The following is an 18,512-nucleotide window of genomic DNA, read 5'->3' on the forward strand; positions in this document are numbered from 1 at the left end:
ATCAAAGTAGGGTGGTCTGGTATTGCTTTGCCCTTCCACCAGCCCTGGTGCTAGCATACTAGCCATGGATCTTTTACTCTGAAGTAAAACACTTCAAATAAAGTAAGAACACATGCTCTGATACCAATTGATAATGCTAGTATGAGTACCTAGAGGGGGGTGAATAGGTTTATAAAAATTTTCTTGAAGATTGCACAATACTTAGACAGATGAAGGATTAAAAAGATCAATCGTAAGACTGAGTAAGGGAAAGAGAGAATTAAACACGAGGTTTATAGTGGTTCGGCTTGATTCAAGCCTACGTCCACTCTTCTGCACTGACAGCCGATTGGCTGGATTCCACTTCCTTGATTTCTCGATGTAGATGATCTACTACACTCGCTTAAGGTATCACCAAGTATAAACACTCTCTGTGTATACAATTTCGCTCGAACTGTATCGACTAACAATCAAGGTGACTCTGGAATTTTTCTATCGATCACACACTTAAAACAACTAGAACGTCTTCCTTTTATACTCCTTTATGCCATCATAGCCGTGGGCACTTACCAAAGGAATTCCTCCAATCTACCCGTTGGACGGAATCAATTAAGAAGATCATCCGAGCTATTTAAGGAATCGATGATAACCCATCAATCCCGTTCGCCCATACAATTAGGATTTTGGTTTCAAGAATAGAACATTCCAAGAATGTTTCGTCGAACATTGGATCTTCAATTGATCTTAGATAAGAATCAAAGAATCCGAAATGATTATCCAACCAAGGGATCTTTTCCAGAGGATAGGATCAAATCCTCAACCATATACTTCAGTTTTGGATATCCTTCGTCACTGGATTAGAAAGACTGTCAGTGAGAATAATCTTGAGTCTTGAGTCTTGAGTCTTGAGATTACAAAGTCTTGAGACTTTAACTATCGATATCCAGACTAGACTGATAGAAACGTTTTGTCAGCTTCAAAATATTCTGGAAAGATTTCTCCAACATCCCTAAAGATAACAATGATTTTTTTTTCCGAACAATGGTTAATTGAATAAGTTGTTTTCGGCAACTTTTGTGGTGTGTTTGTACTATCCCTGTTTCTGATGATTGACTGGATGGTGTATTTAAATATACTTCCGCATGTGCTTAATCGAAAGAAAAAGAAAAAAAGAATGGGTCAATGACACGTTTTGGAACATCGCATTTTTTAGTTGACTGCCGAGGGATGTGCACGCACTTGGGATCCGGGGTGTGACAAGTAGGGACCCTGGAAGATGGAGGGAAACATTTTGGAGTACTTTTCTTCAGCTTGATCAATGTCATGTTCAATGGAATGGCAGAACTTGCAATGACCATTTTCAGGCTTCCTGTGTTCTATAAGCAGAGAGATTTCTTGTTTTACCCCGCTTGGGCTTTAGGCTTGGCTATTCGGGTACTCCGAATTCCGTTGTCATTCATGGAATCGGGATATGGATCATCTTAACATACTACACCATCGGTTTCGCTACTGCTGCCAGCAGGTACGTGAAAATTTGCTATTGGGTTTTCCATAGATATTTGAAGCTAATGGTTCTCGGCTTATTTACTCATAATATTTGCGCACTGTGCTTTATAAGAAGGAAAAGTCTAGGAAACTAATCAATCTTACTCTTATCAGGTTCTTCAAGCAATTCTTGGCATTCTTCAGCGTCCATCAGATGGTACTGTCCCCCTTTCGGCTCATTGCATCACTTGGGCGAACTCTGGTTGTTGCAAATACCCTGGGACTCTTCACTTTGCTACTGATTTTCGTTCTTGAAGGATTGCCAAAAGTAAGTACAACTTACCAAGTACAACTTACCTCATACTTTTGCCAACCATGTCTATTTGTTGACTAAAGCATTTGTTGCCGGGCTGCTCATAGATTCTTGGGTGCCGTTAAATCGATTCTACCAGTTTTTTTGTGCCTACATTAATGTTTAATTTAATGGGGACATGTTATTCTTCCTTGCATTTACAGATGACATCAAGCCATGGATGATATGGGGATATTACATTTCTCCTGTGATGTATGGGCAAAATGCTATAGTGATAAATGAATTCCTCGACAAAAGATGGAGCAAGGTAAAATCTATTTATTCTTTCACCAATCAGTTGTCCTTCATATTACGCAGGTAATGCATTATTGAAACCTGATTGCCATCATGCGAGCTGAAGCCTAACTTGAATCCGAGAATTAATGAGCCCACGGTCGGAAGAATGCTTTCGCAGTCTCGAGGCTTCTTTGTGCAAGAGTATTGGTATTGGATCTGCATCGGAGCACTGTTTGGGTTTTCACTCCTCTTCAACATCTTCTTTAATTTAGCATCGACTTGGTTAAGTCGTAAGTTGGCTAAATTAGCATATCAGCTCATATACACAAGTGATGTAATAGTGTTGACACTCCCTGCATGAAATTGTTTGCAGCTTTGGGAGATACAAAAGCAGTTGTCTTGGATGAAGAGGCAGATAAGAAGAAAAACAAATCATTGTCTTCTCAACCTGCGAAAGAAGATTTGCACATTCTCAAAATTCATCAGTTGCTCAATGCTTTTCAACTTTAGGCTACTTTTGATGATAAACTTGCTAAGACTCTAGTCATGATCGTATAGCTGATAGAGCAATTTTCTCAAGAAAACTAAGATCGAGGAATTTCTATAATTGACTTCCAAAATAAGTTGCCTGATCAGTTATCAAGAAAAAGAATTGCCTGATCTCTGACATATGTCATGATATCCCAGGAATCGAAATGCAAGTCAGAAGTTCTTCAGAAATCTTTAGTACTTCGGAGAATATACAGAGAAGAGGGATGGTTCTGCCATTCCAACCCCTTTCTCTCGCATTCAACCATGTGAACTACTATGTGGATATGCCTGCAGTGAGTACCTTCCTCCTAAAGAGTCTATTCTTATCTTGGAAGCAGTAACTTCTTCCTAAATGTAACCATGAGCTTGTGCGAATCTTTAATACTACATATGATCATTCAGTGTCATTTTTTCTTTTGTCCGGCGTTACTCATGTCCAATTTTACTTTACCTGCAATTGTGATGGACTGAACTTCCTGTTCTTGTCATCACAAGGCAAAGGAGCAGTGATAATAACTACTACTTTCATGATATTAGGAAATGAAGAGTCAAGGACTAGAGGAAGACCGTCTCCAATTGTTGAGAGATGTCAGCAGCGCTCTCAGACCCGGGGTACTCACAGCACTGGTTGGGGTTAGTGGTGCCGGAAAGACAATCCTCATGGATGTGCTAGCCAGAAGGAAGACGGGTAGTTACATAGAAGGAAGTATTAACATCTCCGGATACCCTAAAAACCAATCTACGTTTGCTCAGGTCAGCAGTTACTGTGAACAGTGACATTCACTCGCCTACTGTCACCGTCTACGAATCCCTCCTATACTCAGCCTGGCTCTGTCTTTCTTCCGACATTAAGACTAAAACCCACAAGGTAGGGAATATTTGTCTCTCGAGATGCCCCACTTTTGTTAGGGCCTAGTTCGCATTCTCTCGTGGAAAAACTTAAATCGGATGGTTTAGTAATCTTTCTATTTTGGACTTGTGCTTCTAATTTCGTAACAGATGTTTGTGGAAGAAGTCATGGAGTTAGTCGAGCTCAACCCGATCAGGGACACCCTTGTTGGGCTTCCCGATGTTGATGGCATGTCAACTGAGCAAAGAAAGAGGCTGACAATAGCTGTAGAGTCGGTGGCTAATCCATCTATTATCTTCATGGACGAACCAACCTCCGGCCTCGATGCTAGAGCAGCTGCCATGGTGATGCGTACAGTGAGGAACACAGTAGATATAGGAGGACTGTTGTTTGCACTATTCACCAGCCGAGCATCGGCATTTTTGAGGCATTTGATGAGGTTTGGTCGCTAATCCTTCGATGTTATTATCTTTATTGTTTGAAATGCCTTGCTCTTGAGTAATTGACTCAGAAATGTTCCTATTGCAGTTGCTATTGATGAAAAGAGGCGGGCGGGTCGTTTATGCTGGACCTCTTGGTCGCCATTCCCACAAGCTCGTAGAATATTTTGAGGTGAGCCTTTTCTGTTTCCTAAATACCTAGCGTCTACCCGGTTGCCTCTTTCCCTCAGAATCTTCAGGTAATTCTTGAATTTTGGTAAATATGTGAATTACACCAGGCTGTCCTAGGGGTTCCGAAGATCATGAATGGTTACAATTCGGCCAAGTGGATGCTGGAAGTGAGTGCTTCGGCAATTGAGGCTCAGCTCCATATCGACTTTGATGACATTTATGCAAACTCTGATCTTGATAAGTAAGGGCATGCATGGTAACGTTTTTATTTCTCCCGATTTCTATTCTTTTGTTCCCTGGAACAAAAAAAGAACATAAATCTTTTTAATAATGCCAACTTATTATTCTTTTCCTCATAATAGAAAAGTGGTTGGAAAATAGATTTGGAACAGAAGCAAGAAACAAAAAAAAAAAAAAATAGCTTGTTCCCGGGAACAATTTCTACAAAAAGATTTTTCTTTTTCTTTTCTATTTATATTTTATCCTTCTTTCTTGTTGTGGCCACTGCCGGCCGCCTGCCAACCGTTGGCCACCTCCTGCCACCTGCGACCATCATCAGCAGCCAACCGCTGGCGACTGTTGGCGATGGTCGCCACCGCCCGTAGCCCACCAACCACTGCCACAGCCCACCGGTTGACGATCAACACCATTCGCTGACAGCCTGCCGTCACCAACTGCCACACGACCGCCGCAGGGGGGGCGGCGGCCAATGGGCTATGGGCGGCAATCCTGTGATGGCTGTCGGCGGTTGTGCGGCGGTCGTGCGACGGTCATGCGACGGTTGTGCAATAGTTGTGCGGCTTTCGTGCAGCAATCGTGCGGCGGTGGGTGGTGGTCGGCGGTCCGTGAATAAGAAGAAAAAATAAATAAATACAAAAATTTATAAATTTTAACTAAACGCATTTATATTATTTTTCTATTTCAAGAATATAAATTTTGTATAATTACCAAACACCTTATTTTACTTAGAAATTATTCCCGGAGTAAAAATAGAAAAAAAAACTATTTTTGAAAAAAAAATAGTTTCCCGGAATAGAAATGTTGCCATGCGCAACCTAAGTTTCTTAAGGATTCAAGTTTCAAATTCGTCATTGAAATAATTTGCTCATAAAGGCCAATGTCAATTTAACAATTTTGTTTTCTTTGAATCATTTTCAGGAGAAACCAAGAACTGATCAAAGAGCTTAGTACCCCAGCTCCGACCTCCAAAGATCTCTACTTCTCAACCAAGCACTCGCAACCTTTTCTCACACAATGCAAGGCTTGTGTTTGGAAACAGCACTGGTCTTACTGGAGAAATCCTCAGTACAATGCCATTCGGTTCTTCATGACTACAATCGTTGGCATTTTGTTCGGTCTGATATTCTTAAATAAAGGAGACCGGACGTAAGTTTTGATTTATTTCATCTTATGTGTTTTGCTGAGTAAACTCTTCAAAGTGACCAAACATAAATAGATTCCCCATCATTAAATGTTAGAGATGCAAGTCATTCATGATATCTGCATATTCAGACTTTGGCTATGATTAATCTCGACAGCACCAAGCAACAAGACCCGATGAGTCTTTTAGGAGCCATGTATGCAGCTGTGCTGTTCCCTGGGGCGTGAAATGCTTCTGCTGTGCAGTCTATTGTTGCCATTGAGAGGACGGTCTTCTACCGTGAACGAGCAGCTGCAATGTACTCTCCTCTGCCATACGCATTTGCTCAGGTATGAACACATTAATTTAGCAAGGTCGAGTCCTCTTTGAAGCATAAAAGGATATAAGAAAACAATTACCACCCCAATGATATGAAGGCTGAACAGTATAAAATGATTTTTTGCAGGTGGCCATTGAGACAATTTACGTGGCTATTCAGACATTTGTCTACAGTCTTTTCCTTTACTCAATGTTCGGGTTTGAATGGAAGGCTGGGAAGTTCTTGTGGTTCTACTGCTACATGCTGATGTGCTTCATCTACTTCATGATGTCTGGGATGATGATTGCAGCATTGACGTCGGGCCACCAGATCGTTGCCATTGTGATGTCCTTCTTCCTGAGCTTTTGGAACTCGTTCTCTGGCTTCCTTATCCCTAGGCCGGTATGTCTGCTTTCACTCAGTAATTTGCTGCATTACATATGTCCTGAAGGCATTTTTCAGTAGCTCACTTCCAATAAGTTCTAGCTTGTCAATTTATGAACGGAATTTTTGGACAAAACATATTTCTTCTTGGTCTTAATGGCATGACCCTGTCAAAGGACAGCAGCTTTCAGAACAAAACGTCACACTCGTTAATTTGGCGCATTACTTATGTCCTGAAGGCATTTTCAGTAGCTCACTTTGGAGAAGTTATAGCTTGTCAATTTAAGAACAGAATTTTGGGACAAAACATATTTCTTCTTGGTCTTGATGGCATAATCTTGTCAAAGGACAGCAGCGTTCGGATTAAAACATCACAATCTGAAGCTTAGTCCACATTTCAAGCTTCTTGCTGTGCACTAGATTCTTTGGCACATGGAAAAAGAAACATTAGAGTTCAGCATCATCAGCAACATGAGAACCGTGTGTTGATCTTTTTGTTTCATTTTGACAGATGCAGCAAATTCCTATATGGTGGAGGTAGTATTACTAGGCTTCACCAGTGGCGTGGACGCTGTACAGTCTAGTCACCTCCCAAGTGGGTGACAAGAATGGCAATCTCGAAATACCAGGAGCTGGCGACATGGATTAGCCCCGTGCCACTTTAGGCCGGCTGCTTGTTATGAGTGTGACTAGCAGGGTCACATAGCCAGGAATTGTCCTAGAAGACCGATGGGTTAGAATCGAGGGTACATGCCGTAGAACACACCATAAGGTGGACTGAACCGACCTCCAGCGCAAGGGAGAGTGTACACCACCACCAGATGATAGGCTATGGACTCGCTTGATGTGATCACAGGTACGATCTTGTTAAATGACCATACTGCTTATGCTTTATTTGACCCCAGGGCAACTCATTTGTTTATAGCTGAGCAATTTGTTATGCTATTAGGATTGAGTTTTGAAATGTTGGAATCAATGGTTAGCATATCTACACCATTAAAGGATAAGGTGTTGTTTGCAATGGGCTATTCTGGTTGCAAGTTAGTAATTAGTGAGTGAGAGGGGAGGATAGATTTGATAGTACTAGCCATGTATGATTTTGATGTGATAATTGACATGGACTGGCTCACCAAGCAACGAGCTAAGATAGACTGCTATCATAAAGCGATTCAGTTTAACCATTAGCGAGTGAAATTTTCGAGTTTATTGGGAGTTGAGGAGGATCCTCAATTCCCTTAATCTCGTCACTTGAGGCAATTCGTTTGTTAGATGGGGGTTGTCGGTCACCTCCTGCCACTTGCGGCCATCGTCGACAACCAACCGTTGATGACTGTTGGCGACGGTCACCGCCACCCACAGCCCATTGGCCGTTGCCCACAACCAACCAGCCGACGGATGGGCTGTGGGCGGCAATCCAATGACGGCGGTCGTGCGGTGGTCGTGCGATGGTCAAGCGGTGGTCGTGCGGCGGTCGTGCGATGGTCGTGCGGCATTCGTGCAACAATCGTGCGGTGGTGGGCGACGGTCGGCAGTTCGTGAGTAAGAAGAAAAAACAAATAAATACAAAAATTTATAATTTTTTACCAAACACATTTCTATTCTTTTTCTGTTTCAAGAATAGAAATTTTGTATAATTACCAAACACTTTATTTTACTTAGAAATTATTCCCGGAATAGAAATAGAAAGAAACCATTTCTGAAAAGAAATAGTTCCCTGGAATAGAATGATTGCCATGCACACCCTAAGCTTCTTAAGGATCCAAGTTTCAAATACGTCATTGAAATAATTTGCTCATAAAGGCCAACGTCAAATTAACAATTTTGTTTTCTTTGAATCATTTTCAGGAGGAACCAAGAACTCATCAAAGAGCTTAGTACCCCAACTCTGAGCTCCAAAGATCTCTACATCCCAACTGAGCACTCGCCATGGGGTGGGAGGGCAAGGACGAGGTCACCGTCTTCCCCCTCACGCAGCGGTACACCTTTTGGCTCACCGCTCGCCTATTCCTCAGTGTTGAGGACCCAAGCTATGTTGCACGATTGGCCGACCCATTCCAGCTCTTGGCCTCTGGCATCATCTCAATCCCCATTAACCTACCCTGGACGCCGTTCAACCGTGCCATCGAGGCCTCCAACCTCATCAGGAAGGAGCCAAGGGCGATCATCAAGCAGAGGAAGGTCGATCTAGCCGAAGGGAAGGCTTCGCCGACACAGGACATATTGTCCCACATGCTCCTGGCGACGGATGAGGATGGGAAACACATGACCGAGCTAGATATCGCCGACAAGATTCTTGGATTGCTGATTGGTGGCCGCGACACCGCCAGTGCTGCTTGTACTTTCGTCGTTAAATATCTCGCTGAGCTTCTCGCAATCTTTGAACAAGTTTACAAGGGTAAGATTTTCTTTTTCAGTCTATTCTTTTTGTTTTTGGCTATATCCATATAAATATTATGATCCGAGTAATATAAGTAATATACACAATTAAGGAGAAGTAAATTTTTTGGAGGAACTATAATTAAAAAAACAAAAGCTCTAAACTTGACTTGTTAATATCCAAAAAATCAATTGAACTTATATTTTTTTGGACGATATTTTTTACATTTAAATTTTCTAATCATTTTTTTAATTAATCTCACCAAATTAATGAGTGAATCAGACACCCATGTGACCAAGTTTTTTATTTGAAATTCTTTGAGAAAAACGAAGGTATATATAACCAGTGAATGCCCACAGATTTGCCTACCAAGCGGCAAATGATCCATGCCTTTGTCCATATTTATCTATATGTACTGACTCTTATTTATTTTATTTTTTTGTATGTAACTGTGCAATAAACAGAGCAAATGGAGATCGCGAAGTCGAAAGCTCCAGGTGAGTTGCTGAACTGGGATGATATTCAAAACATGAAATACTCGTGGAACGTGGCCTGTGAAGTCTTGATGCTTGCCCCTCCTCTCCAGGCTGTGTTCAAGGAAGTCATCAACAACATTATGTTCAATGGTTTCTTCATTCCGAATGGATAGAAGGCAAACACAACCCCAGCCTGTCCATTGCTTGTTCATCTCTTAACTGGCGAAATTGTAATTCGACAGTCGAACTAACAACTCTTAGGATTGAATTATTTTCTTAGATCTATTGGAGTGCGAACTCAACCCACAAGAGTGCCGAATATTTCCCTGAGCCAAAGAAGTTTGACCCAACCCGGTTCGAAGGGGATGGACCAGCGCCATACACATTCATGTCCTTCGGGGCGGCCCCAGGATGTTCCCAGGGAAGGAGTATGCTCACCTGGAAATACTCGTGTTCATGCACAATCTGTTGAAGAGGTTCAGGTGGGAGAAGTTGCTTCCGGATGAGAAAATTGTCGTTGACCTGATGCCGATGCTTGCGAAGGAACTCCCTGTTTATCTATACCCTCACAAAGCTTGATTAAACCAAAGTAGAGAGAGTGGGAGAGGGATAACATAAGGATATCTACATCCATCGCTTAAGGAACAACTTCATGTGAGACATGAATTTAATAAAGGACCCCATACACGTAATAATGTACTCTTTCCATCTTTGTACATCATGTTTTTCTTTGGTTATACACATTGTCATTAATTGTGATTGACTGTGATTGTCCGCGGAAGGGGTAGAAGCCAGTGGGCTGTGGGCGGCAATCCTGCGACAGCGGTCGTGCGGCAGTCATGCGACGGTCAAGTGATGGTCGTGCGGCGATCGTGCAATGGTCGTGCAGCATTCGTGCAACAGTTGAGCGGCGGTGGGCGACAATTGGCGGTTCGTGAGTAAGAAGAGAAAATAAATAAATACAAAAGTTTATAAATTTTTACCAAACACCTTATTTTACTCATAAATTGTTCCCGAAGTATAAATAGAAAAAAACTATTTCTGAAAAGAAATAGTTTCCCGGAATAGAAACGTAGCCATGCGCACTCTAAGTTTCTTAAGGATCTAAGTTTCAAATACGTCATTGAAATAATTTGCTCATAAAGGCCAATGTCAATTTAACAATTTCGTTTTCTTTGAATCATTTTTAGGAGGAACCAAGAACTCATCAAAGAGCTTAGTAACCCAGCTCCGAGCTCCAAAGATCTCTACTTCTCGATCGAGCACTCGCCATGGGGTGGGAGGGCAAGGACGAGGTCACCGTCTTCCCCCTCACGCAGCAGTACACCTTCTGGCTCGCCGTCCGCCTATTCCTCAGTGTTGAGGACCCAAGCTATGTTGCGTGGTTGGCCGACCCGTTCCAGCTCTTGGCCTCCGGCATCATCTCGATCCCCATTAACCTACCCTGGACGCCGTTCAACTGTGCCATCAAGGCCTCCAACCTCATCAGGAAGGAGCCAAGGGCAATCATCAAGTAGAGGAAGGTTGATCTGGCCGAAGGGAAGGCTTCGCCGACGCAAGACATATTGTCCCACATGTTCCTAGCGACGGATGAGCATGGGAAACACATGACTGAGCTCGATATCGCCGACAAGATTCTCGGCTTGCTGATTGGTGGCCGCAACACCACCAGTGCTGCTTGTACTTTTTGCCATTAAATATCTTGCTAAGCTTCCCGCGATTTATGAACAAGTTTACAGGGGTAAGATCTTCTTTTTCAGTCTATTCTTTTCTTTTTTTTTTGGCTATATCAATGTGAATATTATGACCCGAGTAATATAAGTAATATACACAATTAAGGATAAATTTTTTTTGAGGAACTATAATTAAAAAAAAAAAATATCTCTAAACTTAACTTGTTAATATCCAAAAAAATCAATTGAACTAATCTTTTTTAGGATGAGATTTTGTACATTTGAATTCTCTAATCATTTTTTTTAATTAATCTCAACAAATTAATTGGTGAATCAGACACCCATGTGAAAAAGTTTTTTATTTGAAATTCATTGAGAAAAACGAAGGTATATAAAACTAGTGAAGATGCTCCCAAATTTGCCTACCAAGCAGCAAATGATCCATGCCTCTGTCCATATTTATCTATATGTACTGACTCTTATTTTTTTTGTATGTGATCGTGCGATAAACAGAGCAAATGGAGATCGCGAAGTCAAACTAACAACTCTTAGGATTGAATTATTTTCTTAGATCTATTGGAGTGCGAACTCAACCCACAAGAGCGCCGAATATTTCCCCGACCCAAAGAAGTTTGACCCAACCCAGTTGGAAGGGGATGAACCAGCACCATACACATTCGTGCCCTTCGAGGGCGGCCCCAGGATGTACCTAGGGAAGGAGTACGCTCGCCTGGAAATACTCGCCTTCATGCACAATCTATTGAAGAGGTTCAGGTGAGAGTTTGAAGAGGTTCAAGTGAGAGAAGTTGCTTCCGGAGGAGAAAATTGACGTTGACCCGATGCCGATGCCTACGAAGGGACTCCCCATTTATCTATACCCAGGGAGAGAGATAACACAAGGATATCTACATCCATCGCTTAGAGAACAACTTCATGTGAGACATGCATTTAATAAAGGACCCCATACACGCGATAATCTACTCTTTTCATCTTCGTACATCATGTTTTTCTTTGGTTATACACACTGTCATTAATTGTTATTGACTGTGTTTGTCTGCGGAGGGGGCAGCGGCCAGTGGGCTGTGGGCGGCAATCCTGCAAGGGCGGTCGTGCAGCGGTCGTGCGGCGATCGTGCGACGATCGTGCTGCATTCGTGCAACAGTCGTGCGGTTGTAGGCGATGGTCGGCGGTTCGTGAGTAAGAAGAAAAAACAAATAAATACAAAAGTTTATAAATTTTTACCAAATACATTATTCCAAAAATGAAATTTTGTATAATTACCAAACACCTTATTTTACTCATAAATTGTTCCCTAAGTAGAAATAGAAAAAAACTATTTCTGAAAATAAATAGTTCCCCGGAATAGAAACGTTGCCATGCGCACCCTAAGTTTCTTAAGGATCTAAGTTTCAAATACGTCATTGAAATAATTTGCTCATAAAGGCCAATGTCAATCTAACAATTTTGTTTTCTTTGAATCATTTTTAGGAGGAACCAAGAACTCATCAAAGAGCTTAGTACCCCAGCTCCGAGCTCCGAAGATCTCTACTTCTCGACCGAGCACACGCCATGGGGTGGGAGGGCAGGGACGAGGTCACCGTCTTCCCCCTCACGCAGCGGTACACCTTCGGCTCGCCGTCCGCCTGTTCCTCAGCGTTGAGGACCCAAGCTATGTTGCGTGGTTGGCCGACCCGTTCCAGCTCTTGGCCTCCGGCATCATCTCGATCCCCATTAACCTACCCTGGACGCCGTCCAACTGTGGCATCGAGGCCTCCAACCTCATCGGGGAAGGAGCCAAGCGCAATCATCAAGCGAGGAAGGTTGATCTGGCCGAAGGGAAGGCTTCGCCGACGCAAGACATATTGTCCCACATGTTCCTAGCGACGGATGAGGATGAGAAACACATGACTGAGCTCGATATCGCCGACAAGATTCTCAGTTTGCTGATTGGTGGCCGTGACACCACCAGTGCTGCTTGTACTGTTGCCGTTACATATCTTGCTGAGCTTCCCGCGATCTATGAACAAGTTTACAAGGGTAAGATCTTCTTTTTCAGTCTATTCTTTTCTCTTTTTTTTGGCTATATCTACGTGAATATTATGACCCGAGTAATATAAGTAATATACACAATTAAGGATAAATTTTTTTGTGGAACTATAATTAAAAAAAAAAAATCCCTAAACTGGACTTGTTAATATCCAAAACATCAATTGAACTAATCTTTTTTAGGATGAGATTTTGTACATTTAAATTCTCTAATCATTTTTTTAATTAATCTCAACAAATTGATTGGTGAATCAGACACCCATGTGACAAAGTTTTTTATTTGAAATTCTTTGAGAAAAACGAAGGTATATATAACCAGTGAAGATGCTCCCAAATTTGCCTACCAAGCAGCAAATGATCCATGCCTTTGTCCATATTTATCTGTATGTACTGACTCTTATTTTTTTTGTATGTGATCGTGCGATAAACAGAGCAAATGGAGATCGCGAAGTCGACAGCTACGGGTGAGTTGCTGAACTGGGACAATATTCAGAAGATGAAATATTCGTGGAACGTGGCCTGTGAAGTCTTGAGGCTTGCCCCTCCTCTCCAGGGTGCGCTCAGGGAGGTCATCAACAACTTTATGTTCAATGGTTTCTCCATTGACAACCCCACCCTGTCCACTGCTTGTTCATCTCTTAATTAGCGAAATCGTAATTTGATAGTCGAACTAACAACTCTTAGGATTGAATTATTTTCTTAGATCTATTGGAGTGCGAACTCAACCCACAAGAGCGCCGAATATTTCCCCGAGCCAAAGAAGTTTGACCCAACCCAGTTGGAAGGGGATGGACCAGCGCCATACACATTCGTGCCCTTCGAGGGCAGCCCCAGGATGTACCCAGGGAAGGAGTACGCTCGCCTGGAAATACTCGTCTTCATGCACAATCTATTGAAGAGGTTCAGGTGAGAGTTTGAAGAGGTTCAGGTGAGAGAAGTTGCTTCCGAACGAGAAAATTGACGTTGACCCGATGCCGATGCCTACGAAGGGACTCCCCGTTTATCTATACCCAGGGAGAGAGATAACACGAGGATATCTACATCCATCGCTTAGAGAACAACTTCATGTGAAACATGCATTTAATAAAGGACCCCATACACACGATAATCTACTCTTTTCATCTTCGTACATCATGTTTTTCATTGGTTATACACACTGTCATTAATTGTTATTGACTGTGATTGTCCGCGGAGGGGGCAGCGGCGAGTGGGCTGTGGGCGGCAATCCTGCGACGGCGGTCGTGCAGCGGTCGTGCGACGGTCAAGCAGTGGTCGTGCGGCGATCGTGCGACGATCGTGCTGCATTCGTGCAACAGTCGTGCGGCGGTGGGCGATGGTTGGCAGTTCGTGAGTAAGAAGAAAAAACAAATAAATACAAAAGTTTATAAATTTTTACCAAATGCATTATTCCAAAAATGAAATTTTGTATAATTACCAAACACCTTATTTTACTCATAAATTGTTCCCTAAGTAGAAATAGAAAAAAACTATTTCTGAAAATAAATAGTTCCCCGGAATAGAAACGTTGCCATGCGCACCCTAAGTTTCTTAAGGATCTAAGTTTCAAATACGTCATTGAAATAATTTGCTCATAAAGACCAATGTCAATCTAGCAATTTTGTTTTCTTTGAATCATTTTTAGGAGGAACCAAGAACTCATCAAAGAGCTTAGTACCCCAGCTCCGAGCTCCAAAGATCTCTACTTCTCGACCGAGCACACGCCATGGGGTGGGAGGGCAAGGACGAGGTCACCGTCTTCCCCCTCACGCAGCGGTACACCTTCTGGCTCGCCGTCCGCCTGTTCCTCAGCGTTGAGGACCCAAGCTATGTTGCGTGGTTGGCCGACCCGTTCCAGCTCTTGGCCTCCGGCATCATCTCGATCCCCATTAACCTACCCTGGACGCCGTTCAACTGTGGCATCGAGGCCTCCAACCTCATCAGGAAGGAGCCAAGGGCAATCATCAAGCAGAGGAAGGTTGATCTGGCCGAAGAGAAGGCTTCGCCGACGCAAGACATATTGTCCCACATGTTCCTAGCAACAAACGAGGATGGGAAACACATGACTAAGCTTGATATCGCCGACAAGATTCTCGGCTAGCTGATTGGTGGCCGCGACACCACCAGTGCTGCTTGTACTTTTGTCGTTTAATATCTTGCTGAGCTTCCTGCGATCTATGAACAAGTTTACAAGGGTAAGATCTTCTTTTTCAGTCTATTCTTTTCTTTTCTTTTTTGGTTATATCCACGTAAATATTATGATATGAGTAATATACACAATTAAGGAGATAGTAAATTTTTTTGTGGAACTATAATTAAAAAAACAAAATCTCTAAACGTGACTTGTTAATATTCAAAAAATCAATTGAACTAATCTTTTTTAGGACGAGATTTTTTACATTTAAATTCTCTAATCATTTTTTAAATTAATCTCAACAAATTAATTGGTGAATCAGACACCCATGTGACAAAGTTTTTTATTTGAAATTCTTTGAGAAAAACGAAGGTATATATAACCAGTGAAGATAATCCCAAATTTGCCTACCAAGCAGCAAATGATCCATGCCTTTGTCCATATTTATCTGTATGTACTGACTCTTATTTTTTTTGTATGTAGTCGTGCGATAAACAGAGCAAATGGAGATCGCGAAGTCGAAAGCTCCGGGTGAGTTGCTGAACTGGGACGATATTCAGAAGATGAAATACTCGTGGAACGTGGCCTGTGAAGTCTTGAGGCTTGCCCCTCCTCTCCAGGGTGCGTTCAGGGAGGTCATCAACAACTTTATGTTCAATGGTTTCTCCATTGACAACCCCACCCTGCCCACTGCTTGTTCATCTCTTAATTAGCGAAATCATAATTTGATAGTTGAACTAACAACTCTTAGGATTGAATTATTTTCTTCCATCTATTGGAGTGCGAACTCAACCCACAGGAGCGCCGAATATTTCCCCGAGCCAAAGAAGTTTGACCCAACCCGGTTGGAAGGGGATGGACCAGCGCCATACACATTCGTGCCCTTCGAGGGCGGCCCCATGATGTGCCCAGGGAAGGAGTATGCTCGCCTGGAAATACTCGTCTTCATGCACAATTTGTTGAAGAGGTTCAGGTGAGAGAAGTTGCTTCCGGACAAGAAAATTGACGTTGACCCGATGCCGATGCCTGCGAAGGGACTCCCTGTTTATCTATACCCTCACAAAGCTTGATTAAACCAAAGTAGAGAGAGAGGGACGAGAAAATTGACGTTGACCCAATGCCAATGCCTGCGAAGGGACTCCCCGTTTATCTATACCCTCACAAAGCTTGATTAAACCAAAGTAGAGAGAGAGGGAGAGAGATAACACAAGAATATCTACATCCATCGCTTAAAGAACAACTTCATGTGAGACATGCATTTAATAAAGGACCCCATACACGCGATAATCTACTCTTTTCATCTTCGTACATCATGTTTTTCTTTGGTTATACACACTGTCATTAATTGTGATTAACTGTGATTGTCCGCGGAGGGGGCAGCGGCTAGTGGGCTGTGGGCGGCAATCCTGCGATGGCGGTCGTGCGGTGGTCGTGCGATGGTCAAGCGGTGGTTGTACGGTGATTGTGCAGTGGTTGTGCGGTGATTGTGCGATGGTTGTGCAGCATTCGTGCAACAGTCGTGCGGCGGTGGGCGACGGTCGATGGTTCGTGAGTAAGAAGAAAAAACAAATAAATACAAAAGTTTATAAATTTTTACCAAACGCATTTATATTCTTTTTCTATTCCAAGAATAGAAATTTTGTATAATTATCAAACACCTTATTTTACTCATAAATTGTTCCCGAAGTAGAAATAGAAAAAAACTATTTCTGAAAATAAATAGTTCTCCGGAATAGAAACATTGCCATAAGCACCCTAAGTTTCTTAAGGATCTAAGTTTCAAATACATCATTGAAATAATTTGCTCATAAAGGCCAATGTCAATTTAACAATTTTGTTTTCTTTGAATCATTTTTAAGAGGAACCAAGAACTCATCAAAGAGCTTAGTACCCCAGCTCCGAGCTCCAAAGATCTCTACTTCTCGACCGAGCACTCGCCATGGGGTGGGAGGGCAGGGGTCAGGTCACCGTCTTCCCCCTCACGCAGAGGTACACCTTCTGGCTCGCCGTCCGCCTGTTCCTCAGCGTTGAGGACCCAAGCTATGTTGCATGGTTGGTTGACCCGTTCCAGCTCTTGGCCTCTGGCATCTTCTTGATCCCCATTAACCTACCCTAGATGCCGTTCAACCATGCCATTGAGGCCTCCAACCTCATCAGGAAGGAGTCGAGGGTAATCATCAAGCAAGAGGAAGGTCGATCTGGCCGAAGGGAAGGCTTCGCTGACATAGGACATATTGTCCCACATGCTCCTGGCGGCGGACGAGGATGGAAAACACATGACCGAGCTTGATATCGCCGACAAGATTCTCGGCTTGCTGATTGGTGGCCGCGACACTGCCAGTGCTTCTTGTACTTTCTTCGTTAAATATTTTGCTAAACTTCCCGTGATCTATGAACAAGTTTACAAGGGAGATCTCGAGTTATTTAAGGAATATGAGGATAGCCCACCAATCATGCTCGCCCATACAATCAAGATCTAGGTGTCCATAAGTAAAACCTTCCAAGTATACTTCGCCAATCAACGGATCTAAATTACCCGAATCAAAACGAATAATAGATTCTAAGATGCTATATCCAGTCAAAAGATCTTCTTCAGTCGATAGAATTAAATCCTTAAAGAAATACTCATCTCTAGATAAGTCTTCTTCGACGATCTAGAAACTGCCAATGAGGGTAGACTTTGAATCTTGAGTTTGGTGGTCCGATAGTTTTCAAACTTTGATGAAAGAGTCTGCAAGTTTTCAGACTAGACTAATGGAAACGTTTTGTCAGCTTCAAAATAAATATGGAAGTTTTCTCCAACAATTTGAAATTCTTTGAGAAAAACGAAGGTATATATAACCAGTGAAATGCTCCCAGCTTTGCCCAGCAATTAGTAAATGATCCATGCCTTTGTCCATATTTATCTGTACGTATTGACTCTTATTTTTTTTTGTATGTAATCGTGCAATAAATAGAGCAAATGGAGATCGCGAAGTCGAAAGCTCCGGGTGAGTTGCTGAATTGGGATGATATTCAGAAGATGAAATACTCGTGGAACGTGGCCTGTGAAGTCTTGAGGCTTGCCCCTCCTCTCTAGGGTGCGTTCAAGGAAGTCATCAACAACTTTATCTTCAATGGTTTCTCCATTCCAAAGGGATGGAAGGCAAACACAACCCCACCCTATCCACTGCTTGTTCATCTCTTAACTAGCGAAATCGTAATTTGACAGTCAAACTAACAACTCTTAAGATTGAATTATTTTCTTAGATTTATTGGAGTGCGAACTCAACCCACAAGAGCGCCGAATATTTCCTCGAGCCAGAGAAGTTTAACCCAACCTAGTTCGAAGGGGATGGACCGGCACCATACATATTCGTGCCCTTCGGGGATGGCCCCAGGATGTGCCCAGGGAAGGAGTACGCTCACCTGGAAATACTCATATTCATGCACAATCTGTTGAAGAGGTTCAGGTGGGAGAAGTTGCTTCCGGACGAGAAAATTGCCGTTGGCCCTATGCCGATGCCTACGAAGGGACTCTCCGTTTATCTATATCCTCACAAAGCTTGATTAAACCAAAGTAGAGAGAGAGAGAGATAACACAAGGATATCTGCATCCATCGCTTAAAGAACAACTTCATGTATAACATGCGTTTAATAAAGGACCCCATACACGCGATAATGTACTCTTTCCATCTTCGTACATCATGTTTTTCTTTGGT

General features: G+C 42.6%; 6 pseudogenes; all 6 read left to right on the plus strand.

The window, feature by feature from the left end:
* Nucleotides 1-6,757, plus strand: part of LOC120292438 — a 42,785-nt pseudogene extending 36,028 nt beyond the window's left edge.
* A 1,277-nt stretch (nt 6,758-8,034) lies between these two features.
* Nucleotides 8,035-9,540, plus strand: LOC104442851 (annotated as a pseudogene).
* Nucleotides 9,541-10,232: 692 nt separating this feature from the next.
* Nucleotides 10,233-11,810, plus strand: LOC104442852 (annotated as a pseudogene).
* A 393-nt stretch (nt 11,811-12,203) lies between these two features.
* LOC104442853 lies at nt 12,204-13,846 on the plus strand (annotated as a pseudogene).
* Nucleotides 13,847-14,403: 557 nt separating this feature from the next.
* On the plus strand, nt 14,404-15,881 carry LOC104442856 (annotated as a pseudogene).
* Nucleotides 15,882-16,750: 869 nt separating this feature from the next.
* Nucleotides 16,751-18,360, plus strand: LOC104442859 (annotated as a pseudogene).
* The last annotated feature ends 152 nt before the right edge of the window (nt 18,361-18,512 follow it).

This window comes from Eucalyptus grandis, chromosome 4 (assembly GCF_016545825.1).
Source record: "Eucalyptus grandis isolate ANBG69807.140 chromosome 4, ASM1654582v1, whole genome shotgun sequence".
Lineage (NCBI taxonomy): Eukaryota > Viridiplantae > Streptophyta > Magnoliopsida > Myrtales > Myrtaceae > Eucalyptus > Eucalyptus grandis.